The sequence below is a fragment of the Mus musculus genome, chromosome 9 (assembly GCF_000001635.26).
Source record: "Mus musculus strain C57BL/6J chromosome 9, GRCm38.p6 C57BL/6J".
In the NCBI taxonomy this organism is placed as follows: Eukaryota; Metazoa; Chordata; class Mammalia; order Rodentia; family Muridae; genus Mus; species Mus musculus.
In genome coordinates, this window is record NC_000075.6 from 109,166,568 (window position 1) to 109,178,728 (window position 12,161).

Genomic DNA, 12,161 nt, shown 5'->3' on the forward strand with positions numbered 1-12,161 from the left:
CACACTTTGGCCTTCCTTCTTCTTGAGCTTCATGTGTTTTGTGAATTGTATATTGGGTATTCTGAGCTTCTGGGCTAATATCCACTTATCAGTGAGTGCATATCATGTGTGTTCTTTTGTGATTGGGTTACCTCACTCAGGATGATATCCTCCAGATCCATCAGTTTGTCTAAGAATTTCATAAATTCATTGTTTTTAATAGCTGTGTAGTACTCCATTGTGTAAAGGTGCCACATAACTAAAATATTTTTAAAGATTTTTTTTTTTAACCAAACACAGTCCGGTCATGGTGGCTCATGGCTACAATCTCAGCATTCAGGTGGCTGAAGTAGAAGAATTCTTGTGCTCACCAAAGAATTGGGCTACATAATGAGCTTTGTCTTATATGAATACTCCTAACAAACCATCCCCAAACCAAATCAAACCAACCAACCAACCAACCAACCAACCAATCAAAATCCAGGTAGACAATGCAAGTGAAGTAAGGTTCTGGGCTTGGTAGTCATGCAATGGGGGCTGCCCACCAGTAACCCCTCTGTTACCAACAAGGCAAGGCAGGCATCTTCAGGGACCTTCAAGTGTCTTTTTTTGCTTCAGCTAAAACTAGAAAAAGTAAACAAGTATTGTTTTTGTCTACTTTTATGCCTTTGAACATGTGTTCCTGGATTTTACCCAGGAATACAGACCCAAGTCTGCAGTCTGTGGATCCTGGAGTAGGACTTTAAATTGAATATACTTAGGGAGTGCCTGACCCTTAAGCACCTTCCAATATGAATGTGTACAGGATCCCAGAATAAATCCTCCCAGTCCCTTTCTTTGAGGAGAGCACTACTCTTCCATGCCCTTTTGTTTTGGCTTTGCACTCACCAGGACATGACCCAGCTGTGTTCATTTACAATGACTGATACACTGTGACAATTTGTCCCAGAAGGCAGGCAGCTACTAAGATACTGATGAATGGGTGGTGTATAGAGTGGGCACATGTTGGACAAAGGGATGATTCATGCTCTGGATGGGAAGGGGGAAGATTTCTTCACACTGCTCAGAATGATGTGGGTGGAGGCTAATGTTCAAGGTCAGCCTGACTGCATTTGACATCCCCAGGAGACACACCTTGGGGACTCCATTGAGATGTCTTCTCTTACACCAGTGAGCCCAAACAAACTGTCCCTTAAGTTGCTTTTATCAGATACTTAACTGTCACAGCAATGAGAAAAGTCACCAGTATAGTATCCTTTATTTGTTCATTTTGGCATTTTTTAGGAGGGTTTTGTCCTGGAACTCACTGTGCAGAAAAGCCATTCTCCTGTCTCTGCTTCCTGTTTTGTTTTAGAGACAAGCCCTCTACATAACCCGACTTTAATAGAAATTGCTATGTAGAACAGAATAGCCTTGAACTCAAATCCCCCTGCCTCTACCTCCTGAATGTGTGGCACTATGCCTAGCAGGTTAAAGGTTAATTTTATTTTATTTATGAGTATTATTTACTACATGCATGTCTGCACACTACATGCATACAGTACCGATAGAGGCCAGAAGAGGGCATTGGATTGGACCCTTTGAAAATGGAGGCTCCAGCATAAAAATTGTAAAACTTACATTGTGAATAGGTGTGTATACATAGATCAAACTCAGGGCTTTGGGCGTGCCAGGCAAGCACTTTAGTATATATATATATATATATATATATATATATATATATATATATCCTCAGCCTATTTTCAGAATTATCTATTTAATATTTTCATATTGTTTACCATGGGCAACAGAAATAATGGAAGCAAAATCTTGCCTAGAGAAAGAGGACTATAGTTCACACTTCAGTGTGTTGGAAGCAGGTCCAGATTTGTCCCAAAATGGTTTTAACACAAGTCTATGGGTGGTAGGTTAAGATGGCTTTTCCTGTGAATTTTTTTACTGGATAGAACATATTAGTCAAGTCTGGTGTTTGGGGGGCTGATTCAGTTGTGAGTAAAGTCCTGGCTGCTTGAAGCTTGAGGGACTAAGTCCCCATCCCCAGTAGCTTTGGAATAGCCAGGTACAGTAGGATGTGGCTGTAACCCCAATGCTGTGAGCCAGCTTAGTAGAAAGGGTCAACTCTAGGTTCACTGAGATAATCTGTCTGAAAAAAAGATGCAGGGATAACAAATGCTCAGTCAGTAAAAGCTCTTCACAGCAAAACTCATGACCTGGGTTCGATCTCTGCAACACACGGGTGCGAGGAGAGAACTTAGTCCTGCAAGATGTCTTCTGACTTCTCTGTGTGTATTATAACTCTTCCTTGGCCACATGTAAGTGTAATAATTGATTTTTAAAATGTAGAGCAAAAGAGGGAAAACACGAACATGGATCTCAGGCCTCCATGTGCACATTCACATGTAAGTGTACTCAGATCGATAACGCTAAATCACTTACTATGTTTTAAAAATAAATAAAAAGTAAAAATTAATTTTATGTGTATGAGGTTTTGAAAAATTTAAAATCAAAACATGTGTGTTCTGTCTAGATGTATCTGCACCATGTACAAGCCTTGTACCAGAGGGACCAGAGAGTGTGTTGGATCTCTTAGAAGTAGAGTTACAGATGATTGTGAATTGCCTTGTGGGTACTAGGAAGTAAAGTTGTGTCCTTTGTTGATCTTCAAATGCTGTTAGCCACTGAGCCATCTCTCCAGTGCCTCCCTATGCTGCTTTAAATGTCATCAATGCAATGGTATCTGGAAAAAGAGTCCTAATAATGGGAATGACCTTGATTAGTTCTCTATGATCAACAGTTTGCTCAATGAGTAACACTTTGAAGGCCCAGAATATTCTGGAGGAACTGAAGAAATGGGAGGTCTCCTCATCCCTCCTGAGATTAGTGAGCTACAACTGCCTGATACCCATTTGTGTTGTTCCTTTGTGGTTTTCTATCCATGCAGGGAAGGGTAAGGTTTGATTAATTGCCACTGAAAGGTGTCTACTGACAGGGCTTCTGTGACAGGAAAAATGTGACTCAGGACTTGGCTAGTGAGGACAGATCAGAATTAGACTGAATTGCCATGTTAGTAACATAGATGTGAAGATCACCATATGCTTGAGCATGTGGGTGCACACACATGTGCTTATGCAGTGAGAGTGTGCAAGTGCTCACACTCATGCCATAACATGCAGGTCGAGTTAGGAGACAACTTTGGGAATTAGATTTCTTTCTGCTGTGTAGGTTCCACAGACTGAACATGAGGGCCATCAGGCTTGCCCAAAAGTTCCCTCAGCCACTGAGCCATCTGATGGGCACAGCTTTTGCTTTTAACACCTTGCTTCAAAACTATCTTGTTCATAAAACCTTCCCCAAATTAACCCGTGTAACCTTATATCATGCTAGGACCTCAGGTGACAGGAAGTCCAGGGCCAAGAGTGGGCAGTACTACCATTTGGACCTTCTGGAAGGTTATTTCTGGTTTTGTTCTGTCTCAGAGCCAACCATAAACCTCATACTTCTCAGTGGACACAGTTCCTTCTGTTTATCTCCAAGAGCATTGATTTTCAGTGGGTCTGGGGTCTGATTTCTAATACCACCTCCCATTTTGTAGAAACAATGTAGCCATCCAGTGGCCATTGGAAAACTGGGATTACTAGAAGGGGGCCTGAAAATGAAAATGGATGGGGTTCAAGAGAAGGATGAAGCCAAGACAAGGTTCTGATCAAGGCTCAAAGTTTAACTCTGCAGCTCCAGCTTATAAAGGGAAGACCACAAAACCCATCCTTTGTTTCAGCTGGATTATGTTGCAAAGCAAGCTCAGAAGGCAGTTTATTCCTCTAAGTTCCTTTAGGAAATTGCAGGTACAGTGAGGCAGAGGGTCCCACCTATGTGGTAAAATCCATTGTGGCAAGCACTTAAGGTCTGTTTAGCCTGCTCAAGACTGGGGGCAGGGCACACTTCCCCCTCCACACCCCCTTTTAAAAAATGAGCGGGACTGGGGCACAAGATTTATTTGTTTTCCATAATTTCCTCTAGGGTAGAGAGTGGCCAGGTGATCGTGCCTGTCTTAGGCTGGTGTCTATATTGCTCCCTCTTACCCATCATGGAAGACAAACATATTTTTTTTTATTAGATATTTTCTTCACTTACATTTCAAATACTATCACGAAAGTCCCCTATAACCTCCCCTTGCCCTGCTCCCCAATCCATGCACTCCCACTTCCTGGCCCTGGCATTCCCCTATACTGGGACATATAATCTTTGCAAGACCAAGGGCCTCTAATCCCATTGATGGCTGACTAGGCCATCCTCTTCTACATATGCAACTAGAGACACAAGCTCTGGGGAGTACTGGTTAGATCATATTGTTGTTCTTCCTATAGGGTTGCAGACCCCCTTAGCTCCTTGGGTACTTTCTCTAGCTCCTTCATTGGGGGCCCTGTGTTCTATTCAATAGATAACTGTGAGCATCCACTTCTGGATTTGCCAGGCACTGGCATAGCCTCACAAGAGATAGCTATATCAGGGTACTGTCAGCAAAATATTGCTGGCATATGCAATAGTATCTGGGTTTGGTGGTTGTTTATGGGATGGATCCCCAGGTGGGACAGTCTCTGGATAGTCCTTTCTTCCATCTCAGCCCCGAACTTTGTCTCTGTAACTCCTTCCATGGGTATTTTGCTCCCCTTTCTAAGAAGCAATGAAGTATCCACACTTAGTTCTTCCTTCTTCTCGAGTTTCATGTGTTTTGCAACTTGTATCTGTTAAATCCATTTGTTTCATAACTTCTGTTCGTTTCAATGTGTCTCTGTTTCGTTTCTGTTTCCAGGATCTGTCCATTGATTAGAGTGGGGTATTGAAGTCTCCCACTATTATTGTGTGAAGTGCAATGTGTGCTTTGAGATTTATTATAGTTTCTTTAATGAATGTGGATTCACTTGCATTTGGAGCATAGATGTTCAGAATTGAGAGTTCATCTTGGAAGATTTTACCTTTGATGAGTATGAAGTGTCCTTTCTTGTCTTTTTTGATAACTTTGGGTTGGAGGTTGATTTTACAGGATATTAGGATGGCTACTTCAGCTTGTTTCTTTGAACCATTTGCTCAGAAAACTGTTTTCCAGCCTTTTACTCTGAGGTAGTGTCTGTCTTTGTCCCTGAGGTGGGTTTCCTGTGTGCAGCAAAATGTTGGGTCCTGTTTATGTAGCCAGTCTATTAGTCTATGTCTTTTTATTGGGGAATTGAGTCCATTGATATTAAGAAATATTAAGGAAAAGTAATTGTTGCTTTCTGTTATTTTTGTTGTTAGAGTTGGGATTCTGTTATTGTGGCTATCTTCTTTTAGGTTTGTTGAAGGATTACTTTCTTGCTTTTTCTAGTTTCCCTACTTGTGTTGAAGTTTTCCCTTTATTATCCTTTGAAGGGCTGGATTCGTGGAAAGATAGTGTGTGAATTTGGTTTTGTCATGGAATACTTTGGTTTCTCCATCTATGGTAATTGAGAGTTTTGTTGGGTATAGTAGCCTGGGCTGGCATTTGTGTTCTCTTAGGGTCTATATACCATCTGTCCAGAATCTTCTGGCTTTCATAGTTTCTGGTGAGAAGTCTGGTGGTGTAATTCTAACAGGTCTGCCTTTATATGTTACTTGACCTTTTCCCCTTACTGCTTTTAATATTCTATTTTTATTTAGTGCATTTGTTGTTCTGATTATTATGTGTTGGGAGGAATGTCTTTTCTGGTCCAGTCTATTTGGAGTTCTGTATGCTTCTTGTGTATTCATGGGCATCTCTTTCTTTAGCTTAGGGAAGTTTTCTTCTATAATTTTGTTGAAGATGTTTACTGGCCCTTTAAATTGAAAATCTTCATTCTCATTTATACCTATTATCCTTATGTTTGGTCTTCTCATTATGTCCTGGATTTCCTGGATGTTTTGAGTTAGGATTTTTTTTTTTTTTTTGCATTTTACATTTTCTTTGACTGTTGTGTCCATGTTTTCTATGGAATCTTCTGCACCTGAGATTCTTTCTTCCATCTCCTTTATTCTGTTGCTGATGTTTGCATCTATGGTTCCTGATATCTTTCCTAGGGTTTCTATCACCAGAGTTGTCTCCCTTTGGGTTTTCTTTATTGTTTCTACTTTCATTTTTAGATCTTGGATGGTTTTGTTTAATTCCATCACTTGTTTGGTTGTGTTTTCCTGTAATTTTTTAAAAGGGATTTTTGTGTTTCCTCTTTAAGGAGTTCTACCTGCTTAGCTGTGTTCTCCTATATTTCTTTAAGGGGTTTTTGTGCTTCCTCTTTAAATACTTCTACCTGTTTAGCAGTGTCCTCCTTTATTTCTTTAAGTGCATTATTAGTGCTCTTAAAATCCTCTATCAACATAATGAGATATGATTTTAAATTTGAATCTTGCTTTTCAGGTGTGTTGGGGTATCCAGGAATCACTGTGTTGGGAGTACTGGGTTACGATGATACCAAGTGGTCTTGGTTTCTGTTAGAAAGATACTTATGTTTGCCTTTTGCTATCTGGTAATCTCTGGTGTTAGATGTTCTAGCTGTCTATGGCTGGAGCTTGTTCCTCCTATGATTCTGTTAGCCTCTGTCAGGACTCTAACTCTCTCCTGAGTTTCATTGGTCAGAGCACTCTCTGCAGACAAGCTCTCCTCTGGCAAGGAAGGTGCACAGAGGTCTGGAGCTCAGCTCTGCCTCCTGGCTGAAGATGAAGGCCCAAAGGGACCCTGTCCAAGAAGCTCTGTTGTTTCTGAGGCCCGTGCACTCTCCTGTGCAGACTGGACTCTGAGAGTCCCGGGATACAAGATGGAGGTCTTGCCTGAGTCCCGGGGTCAGAGCCCTCCCTGGAGGTCTACTCTCCTCTGGTGGGGAAGGTGCACAGAGGTCTGGGTCTCAGCTCTGCTTCCTGGATGAGTATGATGGCCTGAGGGTACCCTGTCCAAGCAGCTCTGTTGCTTCTGCGGCCCGCACGCTCTCCTGCACAGACTGGTCTTTGAGAGACCCGGGATACAAGATGGTGATCTCACCTGAGTCCCAGGGTCAGCGCCCAAATATAAGTTTTTGATGTATGTCTCTGTCTTAGGTCGATAGGAGCTCAAGAACACTCTTCCCTGTCTCTGACTACCAGTCTTGTATAGCAATTCTTTCCCATTCAGACCAAGCCATGAAGACACATGAATATGCCCTCAATGCATTTCTTCCTAGCAATGGATAACTGCCATGGTGAATAGCTGAGTGTGCTGAAAGCAATCCTATGTGAAGGCAACCAATCTGTTTAAGGTACAAGGTCCAAAAAGTTAAAGGCAACAAGATTATAATTAAGGGTCCAAGCAGTGTAAAAATTAAAGTTGTAATTTATGGGGAAGTGGAGAATCAGGATTCAAACCATCCCTGATTCGTACTTTTTCTCTTTTCCTTTGGCTAGACTTCTAGAACTTTAGCCATAGAATCCTTTACTATTCCTGAATGATAGATGTAAAAGTAACAATCTTCATGGAGGGCTGTATATAATCCTCCCTGTTGAAGGAATTAAAAGATCAAGCCCTCTCCTGTTTTGAAGCACTAACTCAGACAAGGAGGTTGGAGATTCTTGCAAATGGGAAATAGAACTTTCTATCCTTTCTATATCTGTATCTATTGCCATTCTAAGAAGCTCATTTTTTTTCCTTGCAAAACCAGGGCAGAAGCACCAGGCACTGCTCGTCCCACACTCAGTTCCTTGGCATCCAAATTTTAAAATAAAAAGCACGATTTAAATAATTTTGTAGTGTCTGGGGATACAATTCCCACTTTTTCTTTTTATTAAGATATTGTTTTAAAATTCCATGGGCCTGTACCTCATCCTTTAGGATACTAAGGAAATATGAGTAACAGCCATTTGCCGTAATTAATTAGGTAGAAGTCATTGAGAATTAACAACATTATGTAGTACATGAAGAAATTGAGGACACTGAGAACAAGTCTTTACAATTTGACGTGCATATTTTCTAGAAATACCAAATTATTGTCTCAAGGTAAAACCTTGAATGGGTTTGTATGGCCAGTTGTTCCTGTGTAAGGCCTATTATCTGCATGGTATACAAATCTGGTGTGGCATGGCCCTAAGGGGTCTGTCCAGGCAATTCAGAATGAGCTCTTAAATGTCCTATAAACTTAAGGACTCCTATGTTCTCTTAAATTGAGTTCTATTTGCAAAAATAATTGTAAAATTTGAGAATTAGCAGTATTTAAAAAACGAATAGTTTCAAGCAATTGCAAATCATTGGCTATGTATTTGCTATCAGTATACAAATTAAAAGCTTGATTTCTCAATATTTCCTAAACAGTGGCTACAACACAGAATTCAATAATATCTGAAGCAGGGGGGAAACTCAAAGAATAAACATGGAATCCAATCACATATGCTGCTTTCTCGTTCGATAAGCCATCTATAAATTCAGAAAGCACTTTCTCTATTGTCTATATGCAATATCATGCATAGAGGCTTTCTTTTTTTTTTTTTTTTTTTGGTTTTTTGAGACAGGGTTTCCCTGATTAAAGGCATGCACCACCACGCCCGGCACATAGAGGCAAATTGTAAGAACTGGTCAATTTGCCTGAAACATTTGTGCATGCAATAGGCCAAATATCAGTATTCTCAAATAACCAGTGTAATTGCTGTTTGGAATAAAGGATAAACATTTTATCAGGTTCTTATGACATCATTTCCAAAATACTTTCATGATTCTATCCTACAATTCTGTATTAACACAAGAATGGTTTCATAATAGGCTATTGAAACTTTTCTTGGAGATGAAGAAAGATGAATCTACATTAATGATCCCCTTTGCCAAAGAATTGCTGTGGGCATGAGAGTAGCAGTAACCCTAACAGCCAACAATTGCTCATAGTCTATATAATGTATCTGTTGTTGGCTAATAGATTCTTCTACTTTCTGCTAAGCTATTTGTCCCTCATCAGTTAATTGTCCAGGGGAATTAGAATTTGTATACCCCTGGAGAATATCAAACAGAGGTTTAAGTTTTCCTGGGGTAAGCTTAAGATGAGGTCTTAGCCAATTAACATCTCCTAGAAGCTTTTTAAAGTAAGTAAACGGCTTTTTCTTATTTGAATTTTCTGTGCCACAATTTGTTCAGGAAAGAACTTGTGTCCCAAATATTGAAAAGTATACTGTCTTAGAATCTTTTCTGGAGTAACAACTATTCCCTAAAATTTTAATGCTCATTGTATAAGACCAAAGGCTTGTAGTAAAATGCCTTCAGAAAGATCAGCTAATAAAACACCCTCCATATAATGAATAATGTACCATGAAAGATTCAAAGTTCTAACTTCTTGTACTGAAGCAGAAAGAAATTTTTTTTTTAACATAATATGGGGTGGTTAAACATTCCTTGAGGCAAAACTTTCCAATGATATCTATCACTTCATGGGTACCTTAAAATTACAAGTTCTCTAAAAGCAAACCCTTTATAATCATCAGGAATCAGAGGAATAGTATAAAAACTATGTTTTAAATTTATAATAATCTTTTAACTATATTTTTGAAAGGCAGCTGGTGTAGGTAAGCCAGGTTGTAATGCCTTTATAAGTCTCTAGTTTCATTAATCTTTCATAAATCTTAAGTTTGGAACTTTGTTTTAGATTATTAGAATAACCAATCCCTTGGAGGTGAGTTAGCACATCAGCTTCCAGTGTCTATCAATCCTTCAAACCTTTTTTTCTTCTTCATTAATTTAAGGTTAGATCTCTTACTGGTAATACATTGAACCCAGTACACATCAGAGGAACCAAAGCCACTTTGTCCCCTCTCACTCTTAACAAATTTGGGAGAGAGGGGATACAAGAGAACTAAAGCAAGTTGAGCAATTCTTTTGTCAGCAGGTCTGGTAAACACTTTTCTAGGGACTAGTCAGGATGACAAAGACAAAAGGAATGCCACATAAGCCTCCACTGAGCCCACCATGAGCTTTGCCTTAACTCAAATGTAAATGCTTCTTAATCTGGGTCTATTTCCTGAGGTCTGGCCCAATGATTACCCTTCCTGCATGGAGGACAGATTCTAGGGGAGTGATTCTGCAGCCTGTCTATGCCTCTATTTTTTTGGACAGTCTTTCCTTAAATGACCTATCCCCCAATAATTAAAACATTCCTTATCTCATCGTTGCTGTGAAAGCATTGCTTATACTGTAATCCCCTGCAAGGCAACAGCCATAGCCAGACCCTGATTGTATTAGGGTCCAATTTCTGTAAAAAGACATGTGCCACACCAAACCCTGTAGAATCTATGTGACAAGTTTCACAGACAGAGGCAATATACTTCAAAATAAGGAGGTCTCTTGGAACAGGTTGTGGAACTCTTGGCCAGAAGAAAATATTGAGCCATAGTTCTCTTGGCAACTTATTTGTTTTATGTTTTCTATCCCATTTTCTAATTTATGAGTTGTTCCTGATAGTCTAGGCTAAGATCTTAAATAAGAATAATGGTTAAGAAACCATCCCTTGAGATGGGATCACTAACATGACCTTATCTCTGGGGAAACCAATACTTTATGAATCATTTACGAAATTATATAATAGTACTGTGGCAGATTAAAAACTTTCCCAACAATAAAACTTCATATGGCTACATGTGTGTCATTGGAGGTTGGCTTTGGTATATGGTAAAGAAAGCCTGAAATAAAAAGAATTAAAATAGTTTAAAATTATGCATAGAGCCATCACGGGTTCTGATCAAGCTTCAAAGTTTAATTCTGCAGCTCCAGCTTATAAAGGGAAGACCACAAAACCCATCCTTTCAGCTGGATTGTGTTGCAAAGCAAGCTCAGCATGCAGTCTATTCCCTCTAAGTTCCTGTGGGAATCTGCAGGTGCAGCAAGGCAAACAACTCCACCTAGGTCATAAAACCCATTGTAGCAAGCACTCAAGGTCTGTGACCCTGCTCAAGGATGGGGGAAGGGCATGAAACACTGAAATTCATTAAGGAATTTCTTAAAATTCTATGAACAAATTGTCTGTTTTTTTCAGTTGGTAATATTTTCATTCCCAAGTCCCTTCTGTTTAGTCATATAGCCTTATTTACTTACTTGATAAATGGTTTTGTCACACAGTCTAAGCTACCTTGAGCTCCCTGTGATCAGGGTCAGCCTCCTGAGTGCTAGGATTCCAGTCATATACTTTCCTTACCTAGACAGTCAGGGAGCTTGTTTTGCATGTATTTATATATGTATGTATGTATGTATGTATGTATGTATGTATGTTGGTTTGTTTTGCTTGAATGTGTACCAGAAGCATGTAGTTACCTCAGAGGCCAGAAGAGGGTGTTGGATCGCTGGAACTGGATTGTCAGTTGTGAACTGCCATGTGGGTGTTGGGAATTGAACCTGGGTCCTCTGGAAGAGCAGCTTTGGTCTTAACTGCTAAGCCTTGTCTCAAGTCCTTTGGTTTTATTTCTTTTGAGAGGCAGTGTCATGTAACATGAGCAAACCTCGAGCTCGCCGTATGGTTTAGGATTCCTTTACTTTTGCCCCTCAAGTGTCTGAGCTATGGGGTTTCTTTCCTTGCATGATTCTTTGTGTTTTGCATGTGTGTACATGTGTGGTATTCTGAATGAGAATGGCTCCCATAAGCTTGGTCAATAGTTGGTGCAACTATTTTGGAAGGATTAGGAGGTGTGGCCCTGTTGGAAGGGTTGTGGACAGTATTTGAGGTTTAAAAAGACTTGTCATTCCCATGGTGTCTCTTTGCTTCCTATGTGAAGATCAAGATGTGCACTCTCCACTGTTCCTGCCTCCATGCCTTTGCTCCACCTTATTGACTCTAATCCTTTTAAACCATAGGCTCAATTAGACTTTAATTTTCCATTTTAAGGGTTTTCAAGACAGGGTTTCTCTGTGTACATATATGTTTATATCACTGACTGTCCTGGAACTCACTCTGTAAAACAGGCTGGCTTGTACTCGGTTCTAGCTGACTCCCAAGTGGTGAGATTAAAGGTGTGCTCAGCTACCACCTGGCTTTTAATAATTATTATTTTTTGCTTTTCTTCTTTTAGTTTTTTTTTTAAAAAAGATTTTGTATGTGTTTTTGTTTTGCTGATAAGTATGTCTTTGTGAAGGGTAACATATCTGCCAGAACTGGAGTTACAGTGTTAGCTGCTCTCTGTGTGCTAACAATTGAACCCAGGTCCTGTGG